The 18,376-nt window shown below is 40.9% G+C and overlaps 1 protein-coding gene and 1 long non-coding RNA gene across 3 annotated transcripts in view; one reads left to right on the top strand and one right to left on the bottom strand.

The window, feature by feature from the left end:
• AFF4 (ALF transcription elongation factor 4) overlaps positions 1-13,678 on the bottom strand; it is a 97,838-nt gene extending 84,160 nt beyond the window's left edge. Inside the window, exon 1 of one of the 2 annotated variants that reach the window (XM_058736485.1) lies at positions 13,314-13,678. The gene's annotated coding sequence lies outside the window, so the exon portion shown is untranslated. The remainder of the gene's footprint in view (positions 1-13,313) is intronic. The other variant, XM_058736465.1, reaches the window with a different exon arrangement.
• On the top strand, positions 12,543-15,886 carry LOC131516016 (uncharacterized). The gene is made up of 2 exons (XR_009263808.1): positions 12,543-12,662; positions 13,130-15,886. It is a non-coding gene; the product is annotated as an uncharacterized LOC131516016 (long non-coding RNA).
• Positions 15,887-18,376: the final 2,490 nt, after the last annotated feature.

The raw sequence follows: 18,376 nt of genomic DNA, 5'->3' as shown, positions 1-18,376 counted from the left end.
TTTTTCTACAAGAGTTTATCTAAAAGTAAAACAACATATGTTCAAGAAAAAAAACCATACAGAAATGATCAATTTCTATTTTTACTTAAACCCTGTACTCTCAAATGTTCACCAAATGTAAGTGCTAGACTGTAAAATCTCAGAATCATACTTGGCAAAGTGGGAAGGTGTAAAAACTGAATATTTCAGTCTACAACATCCAGAAAGAAATGATCTGTTCAACAGAGCACTGTAAGACTGCTTTCATTTGCAGTACCTGAGGAAGCCAAGAGAAAAGAATACAAGTCCAAACTGCAAAATAAAAGCAATTTTTTTACTTAAAAATGCATATACCACATTAAGCAAAAGTTTAACAACATTATACAGCAAAAGATCCTTGGAGTGCACACTAAAAAGGAATTTCTCAGTAATTTCATCATAATTTGCATATGTGAAAAAACGGATGGTAACAAAGTACCCCGTTTCTTTTTTTTTTTTTTTAAGTTTATTTATTTTGAGAGAGAGAGAGAGAGCATGCAGTTGAGCAGAAGGGCAGAGACAGACAGGGGATTCAAGCAGGCTCCAAGCTCAGTACAGAGCCTGATGCAGGGCTCAATCCCATGAGAGTGAGATCATGACCTGAGCTACAATCAAGAGTTGGTAACTTAACCCACTTTATTAACTCTAAATTCTGTTAATAAGGTTCCAGTTAAATGTAAACAGGAATACTGCTTTAAGAAGGTTAAGGCCATTTAAGGCTACTGCTCTTTAATAATAACTTAGAAGTTACGGGTTGTTTATCATGGCACAAAGAATATTTACTTTGAAAGATCAAACTGTAAGTAAGAAGAGTAAACATACTTTCAAAATATTTTCTAATTCAGACTTGTAACATATTCGGACAAAAGTCAGAAGGAATTTTGAAGGTTTTACAATTGTCATTTTAAAAACTATCTTTCAGTATAGACCTATACAACACATAAGGTACAATGTTAACACTCTTAGTTCATTCACCAATTACTTAACCAGAGCATATACTGTGCCAGACACTGCACTAATGTTAAGGATATTAAAAATAAAAGTACTCTGGGGCGCCTGGGTGACTCAGTCTTCAGGTTAAGTGTCCAACTCTGGCTCAGGTCATGATCTCGCCATTCATGGGTTTGAGCCCCGCATTAGGCTCTGTGCTGAGATTGTGTCTCCCTCTCTCTCTCTGCCCCTCCCCCATTCGCACTCTGTTTCTCTCTCTCTTAAAAATGAATAAACGTTAAAAAAATATTTTTTAAAAAACAAATAAATAAAAGTACTCATCTCCAAGATTTGGGTGCAGCTACCCAGACTAGAGAAAGATGGCAGTAGGGAAGGAGGAAGGAAAGGGAAGAAGGCAAAAGAGGGAGGTTGGTTCTAAGCAGAGAGAACAAGTGCAACAGCCAAGAAGAGAGAGCACAGCACAACCAGGGAATACAGGTGTATCAAGTACAGGTGGAAAATAGGGTTGGGGGAGTACAAAATAAAAGTTAAGACTGGAGAGATACATGAAATCAGACCAGACCTGTGGGATTGTTTATCAGATCTGGAAAATATAAAAAGACCTCTGCAAAGAAAATGAAATCTCCCAGATCTTGAGTGATGACTTTATTACATTAAAAAAATACTAAAACATAAAATTAGGTATGAACTCATTATATTTATAGCTCTTAAGTTTTACCTAACTGTAAAACAGAAACAACTTTAAAAATTAAATACAAAATAAAATTTAAAGTAACATTAACATAACATGGGGCACCTGGGTGGCTCAGTCAGCTAAGCCTCCTACTTCAGCTCAGGTCATGATCTTGAGGTTCCTGGGTTCACATCCTGTATGAGGCTCTGGGCTAACAGCTCAGAGCCTAAAGCCTGCTTCAGATTCTGCAAGATTCTCCCTTTCTCTCTGCCCCTCCCCTGCTTGTGCTCTCTCTCTCAAAAATAAACATTAAAAACATTTTTTAAATAAAATAACATTAATATAAGACTATGATGTATTCATAATAATTCACGAACAATGTTGTAGTCGATCCTAGAAATATGTTATCTCAGGTCTAGTTTCATATTTACAAACCACTTCTACAATATGACTTTGATAATACTAACACAGGAAATGCTTATGAATATGTTATACTAAATGGATTTAATAATTCCAAGTATTTATAGTTGCTAGTTTAGGGAAATACAACCATATACTACCATGCCAGCTAGAGGTCCTTATTAAAAAAATTAAAAAAAAAAAATAATAGGGGCACCTGGGTGGCTCAGTTGGTTAGGTGTCCACCTTCGGCTCAGTTCATGATCTCAAGCTTGTGAATTCGAGCCTCGCGTCGGGCTCTGTGCTGACAGGTCAGAGCCTGGAGCCTGCTTCAGATTTTGTGCCCCTCTCTCGCTCTGCCCCTCCCCCCATTCCTGCTCCGTGTCTCTCACTCTCTTTCTCTCTCTCTCTAGAATAAATAAAAAACATTAAAAAAAAATTTAAAGAGTCCTCACTTGCTGGGGCACCCAGGTGGCTCAGTCGGTTAAGTGTCCGACTGGATCTCAGCTCAGGTCATAATCTTACCATTTGTGAGATTAAGCCCAGCATCAGACTCTGCACTAACAAGGACTCTGCTTGGACTTCCTCTCTCCCTTTCTCTCTCAAAATAAATAAATAAACTTTAAAAAAAAAAAAAAGAATAAAGAGTCCTCACTTGTTAACTTTTGCAATCTATCTTATTTGTGGTTTAAGTAACTTAATTGAAATCTACAGTAAATGTGTATGCAGTATAATGACTGCTGAGATTTGGAACAAAATACTTATACTGTAAACAAACTCTTTCATATGGATTAATTACATAGATGGGATCCACCAGATACATCTCACAGTGAAGACATGACACTAACTACTATGCCAGGGCTCTTACTGGTTTGGCCGGCTTAAATTAACAACCTACCATGACACGATCCAGTTGAACTCACCATCTTTCCTTGTCTGAACCACCACAAAATCATTAGTACAATGCATTATAACTTGGCACAAACACAGTAATAAACAACATCTAAACACAGCAACAAACTCCCAAGGGAGTAGCTGGCTACAAAGCAGTGCTTCAGATGTTACAGAAGAATCCCTAGTTAGAAGAACAGTACAAAAAATGAAACACAACTAAAAAGTTTTAAGGGACAAAATCAGATTTGTAGTTTAGAGGGAAGTCAGGAAGCAAACGAGAAGGTTGCTGCAATAAATCAGTGAAAAGTGAAAACCTGGATTAAGGCAGTAATACTAGGAATACAGATAATATAGAGAAAGCATTTAAATTTAAAGATGTTAAGGAAGTAGACTCTTGGGGCCAGCCAGATGTGAGAAGTAAAACAGAGGAATCAAGGACAACTTGGAGGTTTCTGGAAAAGGCGATGACAGTGGTACGTTACCCAAGGCAAGGAAAAGAGCAGGATTTGGGGGTGAGGGGATTGACTGAGAAGCAGAAGAATTAATTCGTACATGATGAACACTCACTGAAACTATCTGATGAGCTTCCAGCCTTACCTCTCCCCCAGCTTTTCTGGAAATTCTTGCCCCCCTTCACCGTACCTTCAAGGTACAGGTGACCAGTGAAGTCTGAATCCCTAACTTAAGCTAAGCCAATGCCCAGACCACATCTGTTTTTTATGTATTTTTAAAATTTATTTATATCTATTCATACACATGCACACACACATTCCACAATCAAAAAACCCTAACTACCACCACAGTAAATAGGGACCATGTAAACTAAATTGAATCCTAAAACAATACTCAATCTCAACTATCCACCAGGGATCTGCTAAGACAGGAGATGACCAGCTTTTTCCAAGCCACAGAGTAAATATTTTAGGCTTTGCAGGCCCTACGGTCACAGCTATTCCACTCTCCTATTGTAGCAGCAAAAGCAGCTACAAACAACACAGAAACAAATGGGTGTGTCGTCTGTGTCCCAATAAAACTTTATTTACGGACACTGAATTTGAGTTTCCTATAATTTTCACAGGCCACAATATTTTTTTCCCACCATTTAAAAATATAAAAAACATTTTTAGCTCACAGGCCATACAAAAGCAGGCAGCACTGGGCCTACTAACCATAGCTTACTGATCCTTATGCTAAGGCAACACAGAACTGCCTTCCCTTAAAACTCCTTCCAGATGTCCTCTCAGTGTTAACCTTAACTTAAAACAACAGACAAGGAAAACAATCCTAGTTGACAGAACTGAAAATTTTCATTTGGCTTACCAAAGAATTCACTCCATTTGCAAGGAAGTCAACAGATGAAGGCCCACATACTTGCTGGTTTTGCCATTTACCTTACACTGTACTTGCCTAGCAACGTATGGTGTAAGTTTTGGAACAATGCTACCTTCCTCTCTCCTCCACACCAAACAGTTTTAGTTTTGTTGGTGTTTTTGTTGTTTTTCCACAACTATGTATCAGTTATCTCAGGAATGATTAAATTTAGTATTTAGCCCACAACTTTGTCAAATATGTGACAAAGCAGATCTAGCTAGACCAATTAACAAAGGATATCACCGTGTGAATCTGGACTCAGAGAACAAGGGCCTTTGGATGGAAATTGGGTTGTCTCTATTGAAGAGATGAGGGTATCTGCTGTTATATGCAGATAGCTATATTATGTTAAAAAATACATATTCAGGGGCGCCTGGGTTGCTCGGTCAGTTGAGCGTCCAACTTCGGCTCAGGTCACGATCTCACGGTCTGTGAGTTCGAGCCCCGCGTCGGGCTCTGGGCTGATGGCTCAGAGCCTGGAGCCTGCTTCCGATTCTGTGTCTCCCTCTCTCTCTGCCCCTCCCCCGTTCATGCTCTGTCTCTCTCTGTCTCAAAAATAAATAAATGTAAAAAAAAAAAAAAAATTAAAAAAAAAATACATATTCAACAGGGGCGCCTGGGTGGCTCAGTCAGTTAACGATCCAACTCTCGATTTCAGCTGAGGTCATGATCTCATGGTTTATGAGATCGAGCCCTGCATCAGCCTCTGCAATGACAATGCAAAGCCTGTTTGAGATTCTCTCTCTCCCTCTCTCTCTGCCCCTCTCTGCTTGCATGTGTGCTCTCTCTCTCTCAATGTAAATAAGTAAACATTAATATATATATATATATACACATATATATATATATATACACACATATATATGCATATATAAAAGTAGGACTCTGTGTGCACTAAATAGCTATGGGATGAATGAGGGGGACAACTATGTTTTAGAGTGCCCTTTACTCCACTTCTCTCTGGAATGCTGCAGTTAGAGCATATTGGGTTTTTTTGTTTGTTTGTTTATTTACTTATTTTGAGAGAGCATGCATACACACGAGAGGCAGAGAGAGACAGAAACAGCATGCGCATGTGCACATGCACGAGTACTGGGGACGGGCAGAGAGGGAGAAAAAAGAATCTTACAAACCATGAGATCATGACCTGAGCTAAAACCAAGAATCAAATCCAAGAGTTGGAAGCTTGAATGACTGAGCCACCCAGGTGCCCCAGTTAGAACATGTTATTACAATGTAGCTCCCTAGCCAAAGTTGTGCTCCACAGGTGGACAGATCACCAAATGAATCCTTTTCCTGGAATTGAGATTGAGAATCAAGGCAGCCTCTCTCTGATAGCAGCAGATATAAAATTTAAAACTCAAAAGGTATTAGTTAAGTGTTAAATTTCATCTGCAGCAAGGGCGAACTGAATAGAGAAAGAACATCTAGAGAGTAATAAAGAGATACTCCTAACCACATCTGCAGCCCCTGGATCCAGCTGCTCCTGAGTTCTAGCTGTCCTCTAGTGGGTTGATTGCCTTTCTTACAATTCATGGGATATGTGGTATGTTCTCAACAAGTTCTTTTTAGTTTAAGTTAGATATGTGTCACTCGCCTAACCAAAACAAAGTGCCTACTAAACAATCCAAAGGAAGGTATTCAGTTGAATAAGAGTTCTGGTTCCCACAAAACACTTAAGAGATGATAGCTGAAGCTATACAAATGGATGCGATCATCCAGAAGAGTGAAAACAAAAGCCCAAGGCTAGGGGGTGCCTGGATGGCTCAGTTGGTTGAGTGTCTGACTTCGGCTCAGGTCATGATTTTGCGGTCTGTGAGTTCGAGCCCCACGTCCAGCTCTGTGCTGATAGCTGACAGCTGGAAGCCTGGAGTTTGCTTCGGATTCTGTGTCTCCCTTGCTCTCTGCCCCTCCCCCGCTCATGCTCTGTCTCTCTCTCTCTCTCTGTCAAAAATAAACAAACACTAAAAAAAAAAAAAAATTAAAAAAAAAAAAAAAAACAACGAAGGCCAAGGCTAAAATCAAGAACTTTCAATATCAAAGCATTAGCAGAGAACTAAGTCTGCAAGAACACAACTGGTAGGAAGAAAGGGACAAAGTTGTAAGAGTCCAGGAAGAAAACAGTATCAAGGAGAAAATGGTTAACAAAAGTAAGTAGACAAAGAGATAAAGGAGTAAGCAGTAACTATATAATTTGGCAATAAAGAAGTCACAGGCGGCCTTGGCAAGAGCAATTTCACAAACAGGATGAGAAGACAGGCATAAAGTTTAAGAGTGCAGAGGAGGGGCACCTGGGTGGCTCAGTTAGTAGCAAGTGGGACTTCAGCTCAGGTCATGATTTCACTATTTGTGAGTTCAAGTCCCATACTGGGCTCTCTGCTGTCAGCACAGAGCCTGCTTCCCTCCAGATCCTCTGTACCCCTCTCTCTGCTCCTCCCCAGCTTGTGCTCTCCACACTCTCTCAAAAATAAAAACATTAAACAAAACAAAACAAAACAGGGCACTTGGGTGGCTCAATCTGCTAAGGATCTGACTTAGGCTCAAGTCATGATCTCACAGCTCCTGAGTTCAAGCCCTGTGTGGAGCTCTGTACTGACAACTCAGAGCCTGGAGCCTGCTTCAAATTCTGCGTCTCCCTCTCTCTGCCCCTCCCCAGGTTGCACTCTGTCTCTCTCTCAAAATAATAAACATTAAAAAAAAAAAAAAAAAAAAGACTGCAGAGAAAGTACACAACACTACCCATGAAGTAATCTTGCCATTTAAAAAAAAATTCAAGCCTTGGGGTGCCTGACTCAGTTAGTAGAGCATGCAACTCTCGATCTTGGGGTCGTGAGTTCAAACCCCATTTTGAACACAGTTTATTTAAAAGTAAAAATTCAGAGGGTGCCTGGTTGGCTCAGTTGGTTGAGCCTCCCACTCTTGATTTCCACTCAGGTCATGATCTCATGGTTCATGGGAAAGAGCCCTGCATCAGGCTCTGAACTGATGGTGTGGAGTCTGCTTGGGATGTTCTCTCTCCCTCCCTCTCTGCCCCTCCTCAACTTGTTCTCTCTCTCTCTCTCTCTCTCTCTCTGAAAATAAACTTTAAAAATAAATAAATAAATAAATAAATAAATAAATAAAAATAAAAATTCAGGGGCACCTGGGTGACTCAGTTAAGCATCCAACTCTTGATTTAGGCTCAGGTCATGACCTTGCCATTCATGGGTTCAAGCCCCGCCTCACTGACAGTGCAGAGCCTGCTTGGGATTCTCTTTCTCCCTCTCTCTTTGCCCCTCACGCATTTGCTCTCTATCTCTCAAAATAAATTTTAAAAACACAAAGTCAAAATAAAAATTCAAGGGGTGCCTGGGTGGCCTTGGTTAGGCATCTGCCCTCTTCCTGGCTCACCCTCTTTCAAAATAAATAAACATTAAAAAAATGAAATAAAAAGTCAAGCTTCAATTGGATCAAGCTTCTAAACGTAACTACTATATACAGAAAAAACAAGGGACTGAGGAACATACTACATAATACCACAGGGATGCAGCCAGCACTATTTAGACTGTGAGAAATCTCATAGGGCAAAAAACATGGCTTCTTTATCAACCCAATTGTATAGAAATGAGTAAGTGCAAAAATCAGAGAAATCTGAAGACTGACTAAATATGTGATGACACTAAGGAATTAGTATTAACTTCTTTACTGAAAAGTTGGATTATTGTTTTAATCCTTATTTTTTAGAGATATATAAGGAAATAGTATTACACAGTCCTTATTTTACCAGTATGTCTTCCCTGATACATGGTGCCAGATGTCACTCAGCAGGGTACAGTCCCCTAGTTAACATAACAAGTAAGGAAGATACAAAGTGATGCAGGGATTCAAAAAAGGTAGGTCCCAGTTGGAGTATCCAAAGGAATCATGGAAAACTTTAGGAAGACAATGGTACTTCCACTGTGCCTTAACAGACAGTGAAATTTTAACAGGGTAGGGAACAAGAGAGGAAAAGTGGTATTTTAGATGGAAGAAATGGAAGCAATTGCAAAGAGGTGAGAAGTCCTGTCAATGCAAAGCACTGGCCTATACTCACCTCTCCATAAAACTGTCGCTACCATAATGACAAGAAAAGAAAAAGTCAAAGTGAAAAACTGTAACTCACTAGCCAGCTCTAACTTAACAAAATCATGCGAGACCCATTCAGTCCTAAAGTAGCCTCGAGTAGCACAGTCCCAAGGTAGATCATGACAATATATGGGTAGTCAAACCATACTGGCTTTCCAGAGCAATGTATTCGTGTCAATCCCTGATTTCCCCTGCCACACACCTACAACTCTGGAAAAACAATGCACAAGGTTCTTTTACCTATCCTAGGAAATTATAAAAATAGTTTAAAATGGTACCCAATAATAAGCTTTGTCTACCCTCCTAAAAGCCACCGCCATGGTTCATTTGGCACCACAAAAGAGGTAAAATTACCTTCCCTCAGAACATTCCTCAGGTTACAGATTTTTTAATAAAATATATACATGATGAAGCAGGTAGATTTCATTTTTTTTTTTATTTTTTGACTATATCTACTTTTTTTTAAATTCCAGTGTCATTAACATACACTGCTATATTAGTTTCAGGTATACAATATAGTGATCCAACAGTTCCATATGTTACTTAGAGCTCATCAAGACAATTGCACTGTGTCAACTATACTGGAATTATATTTAAAAAAAAATTTTTTTTTCAAGTGCATTCCTAATGTCCTTCACCTTTTTCACCCATTCCTGCCACCCACCTCCCTTCTGGTAACCATCTGTTTGTTCTCTGTAGTTGAGTCTATTTTTTGGCTTGTCTCTTTTTTCTTTCCTTCGTTTGTTTTGTTTCTTAAATTCCACATAGGAATCATATGCTATCTGTCTTTCTCTGGCTTATTTCACTTAGCATCATATTCTCTAGATCCATCCGTACTGTTGTTGCAAATGGCAAGATTTCATTCTTTTTTATGGCTGAATAGTACTCCATTGTGTGTGTGTGTGTGTGTATATATATATATATATATATATATATATATATATATATATATACCGATCTTCTTTATCCATTTATCTATTGATGGACACTTGAGGTGCTTCCATAGTTGGCTATTGCAAATAATGCTGCAATAAACACAGGGATGCATGTATCCCTCAAAATTAGTGTTTTCAAAGTTTTGGGGTAAATACCCAGTAGTGTGATTATTGGATTGCAGGGTAGTTCTATTTTCAATTTTTTAAGGAAACAGTCTTCCACGGTGGCTGCACCAGTTTGAAATTCCACCAACAGTGCATAAGGATTCTTTTTTCTCCACATTTTCACCAATACTTGTTTCTTGAGTTTTGTATTTTAGCCATTTGAAAGTTGATTTTAAATAAAATTTCTTTGTTCAAAAACAGAATTAGGCTGGGTGGTGCAGTTGATTAGGCATCCAACTCCTGATTTCAGCTCAGGTCATGATCTCCAGGTTCATGGGATGGATCCTTGCATTGGGCTCTGCTCTGGGAGGGCTGAACCTACTTAGGATTCTTTCTTTGCCCCTCTCCTGCTTGTGTGCGAGCTTGCATCACACACTCTCTCTCTAGTCCTCTCTCTCAAAATAAATAAGATTTAAAAAAAAGAGAGAGAGAATTAAGGAGTGTCTGGGTGGCTCAGTTGGTTAAGCGTCCAACTTCAGCAAGGTTCATAGGTTTGAGCCCTGCATCGGGCTCTGTACTGATCGCCCAGAGCCTGCAGCCTGCTTCAGATTTTGTGTCTCCCTCTCTCTCTGCCCCTCCCCTGCACTCTCACTCTCTCTTTCTGTCTCAAAAATAAACATTAAAAAAAACAGGATTAATAAGTAGTCTCAATATTAAAATGTTTTTGTAATATTTTGGAAATGAATTCACTGGTTCTAATATTTTCTGTGTGCCAATACCATTAAAATTCTCAGGATGTGATGCTAGTGAAAATGAACATCAAGACAGACAGGAATGCAGATGATCAGCCAAAACTCCATAACGGTCGTGTTTATCATGTCCTCTTCCATTTACTAGAGTTATCACTTCAAGCAACCAAGATATTCAGTATAAAAAGTTACAGGTAGTGGTACCTGCTTGAACCAAAGGAAAAAGCACCAAAGTAACAGGTCTGGTTAGCTTTAATCACTGACTACACCTCGTTTCACACTTACCGACACTGGCACACACCCTCCCAGAAATCAAATATAATCGTTCCAACTTATCAGAGGAAACGAAAAAGGAAATGGGTAAAATATAATGAGGGCTGGGAGTTCAAAAGCTGGGAAACCTTTACATGACATAGGAAAGTTAAAAAGAATTTTTTTTTTTAATTTTTTTTTTCAACTTTTTAATTTATTTTTGGGACAGAGAGAGACAGAGCATGAACGGGGGAGGGGCAGAGAGAGAGAGGGAGACACAGAATCGGAAACAGGCTCCAGGCTCCGAGCCATCAGCCCAGAGCCTGACGCGGGGCTCGAACTCACGGACCGCGAGATCGTGACCTGGCTGAAGGCGGACGCTTAACCGACTGCGCCACCCAGGCGCCCCAAAAAGAATTTTTTTAATTTGAGTACGGTTGACCTAAAAAAAGTTTTTATAATAAAATACCTGGAGAATAGAGCTAAAGTAAAAAATAAAACCTAAGTCATCAACTTTTACAATATGTACCGTACTTCTGGGTCACTGTCCGCGTGTGCCTTTAATACCTGTAAGAATACTTCTTTGATTTTATGAAAAATACTACAAAGAAAAGGCCTCATACATTTTGGACTCCATTCTAAACCAGTAGATGGCCCAAAAGAAGAAATACCTGTTTTCTTTGTTCCTCTCAGGTACACATAAAGTATGACATTTACCTTAGCTCTTCAAAAAAGGTAAGATATATAACTTTTAGAAGCCTTCACCTTCTGTCATCTTCTGTAGCTGATAGTTACTTTCTCCCCTTCAAATATTGATCATTTGCTCATACAGTTTTCTTTAGATAATCCCTTTGTGAAAACTTAGATTGGATATCACATTCACATTCAATCTAACAATTGTGTAAAATACTGATGATACTGGAGAGATATAAACATAGCTCTTGTTCTAAACACACTACAAGAGACCTATCAGAAAATTACAATACAAAAGGAGAATATATCAGCTATTACAAAAGGCATACAATTCAAGAGCACAGAGAATGTATGTCATCTGACAAAGAGAAAGTAATCTGAATGAAAATATTCTATCTTTAGGAATTCTTAATTACAGAGCTTTACCAAAGCACTGTACAATCATCTCTACACCCCAAAACTGTGGAGTGCTTTCCAATTAATACAGCTAAGCTCTTTGTGAGTGTGTGTGTGTGTGTGTGTGTGTGTGTGTAAACCACACAGTAAAGGTTGGGTCATTCACAGACCTCCTATCTTGTCCACACCTGATGCAAACTTATAGTTAAAGTAGAATTTGCCTACTGTTCCTGCAGAGCTAACAAAACCCAAAGTCATCAGCATACAAGCCACCACAAACTGAATGAAACTGCTGATATTTAAAAAAAAAGAAAAATCACTGCTCCCAGGTAAACTGACTCTAAAAGATCATTAAAAATAACTTCTGGAGGATTTTTTTTAATGTTTAGAGACTGAAAAATGCAGTGATGAATAAGGAAAATAAACCAGAAAAATTTAAAGAAGCCAGCTTTGTTAAAAGACAAGTGGCCACTTGCCAACACGTCTTTATGCACATATAACCAAAGAAGATCCAGGCAGATTCGCAGGCCACAAAGGTTCTTATCAAACGCCAAATTAAGAAAATTCACATAAATATTTCAATTTTGATAAATCAAAGTACAGTAAAATAACAAAAGCACTTCACAAAGCTTTGCAGAATCAATATGGAAACAAAGCTTTGAGCTTTTTTTAAACACATGAGTCCTAAAAATCAACACGTATCTTAAACGTCACATTTGCAAATATCTTATTCACAAGCACTTATTGCTTAGGTTCCCTCAAGACATACCGGTCACTGAAAAAGAGAATGGCCTTAGTTTAAAATTTCCGTAAAGCCACTCTGAATGGCAACTGACTACGAGAAGAACCCTAAATGGAACTCTTCGTCTTAGTGCAACTCCATACACGAGCATTTCAGATTTGTACTTTCAACTTCCTATAAATGATAACCACTGTCAGAGAAAAAGCAGTAAGGATAGTCCTAAACTCCTATACCCCAAGATCCACCCTCAAAGAGTGGAAGGAACAGCAAAGTGGAAGGAACAAAGCACTGACGTCAATTACGAGATTAACCCCGGGCACAGGCAGCTGGAGGAAAGGCCTAAACATCAATATCCAAACCCGAGCTATCGGGATAACTAGGTAACAGACCGACTGCGAAGTTAGGGGCGGGGGGGGGGGGGGGGCGGCTATTCAAGTATTACACCCCCACATTCCCATTTTTAGTCAATCCCCTTCGCTAGCCGAACGTGGAAATTTTTTTCCTTTTTTTTTTTTTTTTTTTTTTTTTGCAGAGGTGGGGGGGAGAGAGAGAGGGAGAGGGAGAAAGAGCGAGAGAGAGAGGGGGAGAGACGTGCGCAGGATCGCGAGAAGGAAAGCGAGAACTAGTTGGGTAATGATAGCCAGAAATCTAGGCCTATTTTCTCTACAAATAACTTGAAACTGAAAAGGATATTAAAAAATCACGAATCTGTCGCTAAATTTTCTGAGGGCTGGAATGGATTAAGAAACGAAAGCGGAAAGGAGAAACAGTGAAAAGATGGATTTCTGGAAATTTTTGTTAGGATGGTTAGCCTTATGTGTTTTTTTGTTTTGTTTTTTTTTCCGAGGCCGGGGGTGGGGGTGAAACGGAAAGAAGAAGGGCGAAGCCGGATCGAGCAGCCCCGGCCTGAAGGGTCTCCCGAGCCCCCAAGGCGGACCCAGTTCACCGTCTCCCCACCCCCACCCCGCACCCCGCGGCCAGGCCCGGCCCGGCCCGGCCCGGCCCTCCGTCAGTCAGTCGGCCCCGCTCACCTCCAATCCCTGCTCCGCTAGGCCCAAACCATCTCCCAACTGCGGCAGCGGCGGCGCCGGGCCTGCACCTTCACCGGACGCGCATTCGAGCCCGCCCGGGGGCGGCGACAGACTGCCAAGGACGAGGAACTCCGGGCGGCGGCGGGGGTTCGGCAGGTCTGGAAAGGCGCAGGCGGGGGCGGTGGCGACGCGCCTCACACGGAACAGGCGGAGGTCCCGCCCCGCTCCATGACGGTCGGGCCCAGCCCGGGACGGCCGACTGAGGCGGCAGGGGCGGGCCGACGAAGACCTGGCACCGGGATCCCCGCCCCGTCCGCTGGCAGCGGCGGCGACGGCGGCTCGACTCCCGCAGCCAGGACGGTGACTGACGCAGCGGCCGTGCCACCCATGTGATCAGGGCCGGGCGGGGGCGAGGCGTCACGTGGCGACGCCGCGCCCCGCCCCGCCAGAAAAGCGGGGCCCTGCTGGGCCTGCGGTGACCGGAGGCGACACGGGGGCCGTGACGTGCGCGGCTGTGGGGGTCGGACGACGCCGGACGGGCGGAGCACCGACCCCGGTGGCTTAGACCCGACCTCCTAGGCCCGGCGGCCGCACAGGGCAGGGCCGCCGGGCAGGACCCGGCCTGCAGATCCGCGACGCGCACACCCTTCTGTGCACGTAGCCGCTACCGGGGACGGGCCGAGCCGGGTCTACCGGTTCTGGGACTCAGGTGAGGGGCGGGGGGTCAGGTCGTGCGCCCCTGGCGAGGATCTGGCGAACCCGAAGCCCCTTCGACCGACTTCCCGGTGCTGACGTTGATGCCCGGAGTCCCCGGCCCTCAACAGGTCGGCGGAGAAAGGAAGTCTCCAGGGACTTACTGCAGGAGGATGCTTAGAACCACGCTTGAACTTCTTCCATGAAGGCTCTCCAGCCCTTTCTGTTCGTCATCCAAACATTTTCTGCCAGTAATACTGTTCTTCAGGATATCATTTTCAACGCTTTCCTTCATCTCTTAACATTCTGCCAGTCAGGGCAAACTATAATTTAATTGAGAGTAAAATAATAGTTATAGACCAGACAGGATTTTCAAAGGGTCTCATGGAACGCAGTTTGGTAACTGTTCAGAGACACTACCTCTGGTTCACCATTGGAAGAACACTTTATAATCTCTTGCCTCTTACTTGTTTTCTTTCTGTGCAGAAGCCTCAGGAAGCTGGGAGGAGCGTGAAGGGGGTGGGAGGTTACTTTCTACCAACTAATTTAGAAAAAAGCGTGTTAAAGATTGCTTTTGGTAAGGTGCAAGGTTTTTGAGGAGCTTTATGATAAACTCTTATAAGGAATGTGCATATGAAAATGTTTTTGTCAGCCCTTAACACTGGTAATTCAGCATCAATAAAAGTATAATTTTTCCTTTTTAAAATTCTTAACTGACCACCTATTATTTTTAAGCCTCACTCTTTATATCTATATAGATATTATCTATGTATCTCTATAGATGAGGAAATTATTAGTGCAAAACTCAAAAAGAACTGTGATGAAATAGAGGAAAAATAATTACTCCTCCCATCCCTGCCCTTTAACTATGGTAGTCCTGGAGGCAATCATTTGGCATTTTCTAGTGTATCCCTCCCAAGATATGTTATAAATAAACATGAAAATATAGTGATAACATACTTTTTACAGGAAAGATAATGTACTATATATACTGTTAAGTTCCTTCCTTTTCTCACTTAAAATATCCTGGGTATCCTTCCATATGGATGTGGGGCCACAAGCCAACAAAGAATTCTTGAGAGGCTTTTGGTGCAAGAAGGTGCTTTTATTACAACCTGGGGTCAGAACCTGTGGGCAGAAAGAGCTGTACCTTTGCTGTATGAAGGCAGTGGCTACATGCTTAGTGCTCAAGGGGGAGGGGAGCTGCAGGGAGTATTAGGTCATAAATGTCTTCCTCGAATTTCTACTCCTAAAACTAGTTTCAGAAGATTTCTCTGGTGCTTAACATTCACCTCAATATTAACTGTTGGTGAGATTTACAGGCACTCATGAGACGCTTTAAGAATTCAGGAGTCAGTGCATGTTTGATCCTTATCGAAACCATGTAAGCTATAGGTCAGCCTTCTGGGCTAAAGGTGAACGTTTTTCTGCTTCTAGCCATCATCGCTTATCACTACATGAAGAACTGCTTCATTCTTCCCAGCGGCAGTATTTCCATTGTATGCAAATATTTATTTAGTCCCCTATAAGTGGGCATTTAGGTTGTTGCCAAGCCAAAGCTATTACAAACTAGGCTGTAACTGATAACTAATTACCCCATACGATGGGCAACTAATACGTAAATCCTTACCCTGGAACCTTTAGATCAAAAGGTACTTTTAACTTTGATAGATACTGTCAAATTGTCCTCCGCAGAAGTTGTGCCAATTTTTTTATTTGCTTTCTTTCAAGTTTTGCCTTGGAAGATTTACAAGGTTATATTGGAAGGTAGTGGGGATGGAGAGAAGTAAAAGAAAGGTTGTCATTTTACACAATAATTAAAGAAGTATGAAGATGCAAATTGATATTTAATAAACTTTACAAGAGGTTTCCTTAACTTATTTTGGAATAAATGTTATTTGTCATTTAATCAGATGCATCAATTTTAACAAAGTGAATGTCTCTATTTTCATGTTCCAGAACAATGTAAGTCAACTGCACAGAATAAAGAAATAGTAGAAAATACTGACCATAAAGCTATAAGAGAAAAAAAAATGAAAGAAATGTATGGTTGTTTTATTTTATTTTATTTTTAGTTTCGAGAGAGACCGAGTGTGAGTGGGGGAGGGGCAGAGAGCGAGGGAGACACAGATCTGAAGCAGGGTCCAGGTTCTGAGCTGTCAGCATAGAGCCTGACACGGGGATTGAACTCACTAGCTGTGAGATCATGACCTGAGCCAAAGTCAGATGCTTAACCTACTGAGCCACCCAGGCACCCCAGAAATGTATGATTGTTTTATTAACATGCAAGATTTTAAAGTATTCAACATAGGGGCGCCTGGGTGGCTCAGTCGGTTGAGCGTCCGACTTCAGCTCAGGTCAGGATCTCGCGGTCCGTGAGTTCGAGCCCCGCGTCGGGCTCTGGGCTGATGGCTCCGAGCCTGGAGCCTGCTTCCAATTCTGTGTCTCCCTCTCTCTCTGCCCCTCCCCCGTTCATGCTTTGTCTCTCTCTGTCTCAAAAATAAATAAACGTAAAAAAAAAAAATAATAAAGTATTCAACATATATTGTTCAGTAGCAATTCTGAGTAGATTTCTGTGTTTTATAATTCACAAACAAGAAAATGCAAGGGTGTCTGGGTGGGTCAGTCACTTGAGCTTTCAACTTCAGCTGAGGTCATGATCTCACATTCGTGGATTTGAGTCCCATGTCGGACTCTTGCTGACAGCTCAGAGCCTGGAGCCTGCTTAGGATTCTGTGTCTCCCTCTCTCTCTGCCCCAGCCCTGTTCACATTCCCTCTCTCTCAAAAAATAAAATAAAAAACATTAAAAATTTTAAAAAAAGAAAATGCATATTTTTTAATGTGTACAATTATATAAACTACCACTACAATCAGGACATAGAACATTTCCATTACACCAAAACATTCTCTTGTTCTCCTTTATAATGAACCCCTCACCTCAACCTGGGTTCCTGGCAACCATTCATATGCTTTCTTGTCTCTAAAATTTTATCTTTTCCAGAATATGACATAAATGGAACCATACAGTATGTAGCCTTTTAAGTCTGGCTTCTTTCACTTAGCATAATGCCTTTGAGATTCAGCATTGTTGTTGCATGTATTAGTAATTTATTCCCATTTATTGCTAAGTAGTAATCTATTATATGGATATAACCTCGTTTGTTTAACCATGCATGAGTTGGACATTTGAGTTTCCATTTTTTAATGATAATGAATAAAGCTGATATAAATGTGCTGATCCATGTGCAAGATTTCATTCAGACTTTAAAACTTACCCCTTTTTTTTAATTAATGTGTTTTTTAAAAAGATTTTATTTTTAAGTACTCTCTACACCAAATGTGGAGCTCGAACTCACAACCCCCAAATTAAGAGTCACATGCTCTACTAACTGAGCCAGCCAGGCATCCCTAAAATTATTTTCTGAAAGTCACATCTATGTATAGGAAATACCAAGTCACAATTTCATCTACACAAATATTATTCCATGTTATTTTAGAAACTCGTAATTTATTCATTATGTATCAAACATGTAACGTATACGTTACATATATGTAACACCTACATATATCAGGTACTATTCTAGGCACATGGATAAAACAATTGTTAAATGCTCTTCTCCAAAAATACCACCCAAACAATGTGGTGATAAGGCAAAGCTGAGTTTATCATTTACTGGTAAGAGAGACCAGTACCCCGACAGTCTCAGTAACATTCAGTAGCATTCCGAGCAGGGAAGTTGCGATATTTATCAGTTTGGGGGGCTTTTCAGTTCAGAGGCTTGATTAGAGTTTGGTGAGATTCATGATCTAATAGGTTAGGATTAGTGGATACAGCAAAGATTTTTAAGAGTCTTGGAGAGTATATTAATTATTGCTGCCATAACAAACCACCACAAACTTAGGGACTTAAAGTAACACAAATTTATCATCTTATAATTTTGTAAGTCATAAGTCTGATACAGGTCTTGTTGGGTTAGGACCAAGGTATTGGCAAGACTGCTTCTTTTTGTAGGCTCTAGGAGGCGATCCCTTTCTTTGCCTTTTCCAACCTTTAGAGAATGTCCACACCCCTTGGCTTGTGCCCCTGTTCACCTTCAAATTGCTTCAAAGTCAGCAATTGCTGGTTGAGTACTTTCTTAAATCACATCACTCTTCCTATTCTGTCTCCCTCTTCTATTTTGAGAATGCCTGTGATTGCTGTGTGCCAACTCAGATAATCCAGAATCATCTCCCTATTTTAAGGTCAACTGAATTAGCAATTTAATTCTATCTGACCCTACTTCCCTTTGTCATTTAACATGGCATATTGAAAGATTCCAGGGATTTGTACATGAACATCTTCTGAGGGCCACTATTTGGCTTATCACAC

This window comes from Neofelis nebulosa, chromosome 1 (genome assembly GCF_028018385.1).
Source record: "Neofelis nebulosa isolate mNeoNeb1 chromosome 1, mNeoNeb1.pri, whole genome shotgun sequence".
Classification (NCBI taxonomy): domain Eukaryota; kingdom Metazoa; phylum Chordata; class Mammalia; order Carnivora; family Felidae; genus Neofelis; species Neofelis nebulosa.
This window is presented reverse-complemented; position numbering and strand designations above follow the sequence as displayed.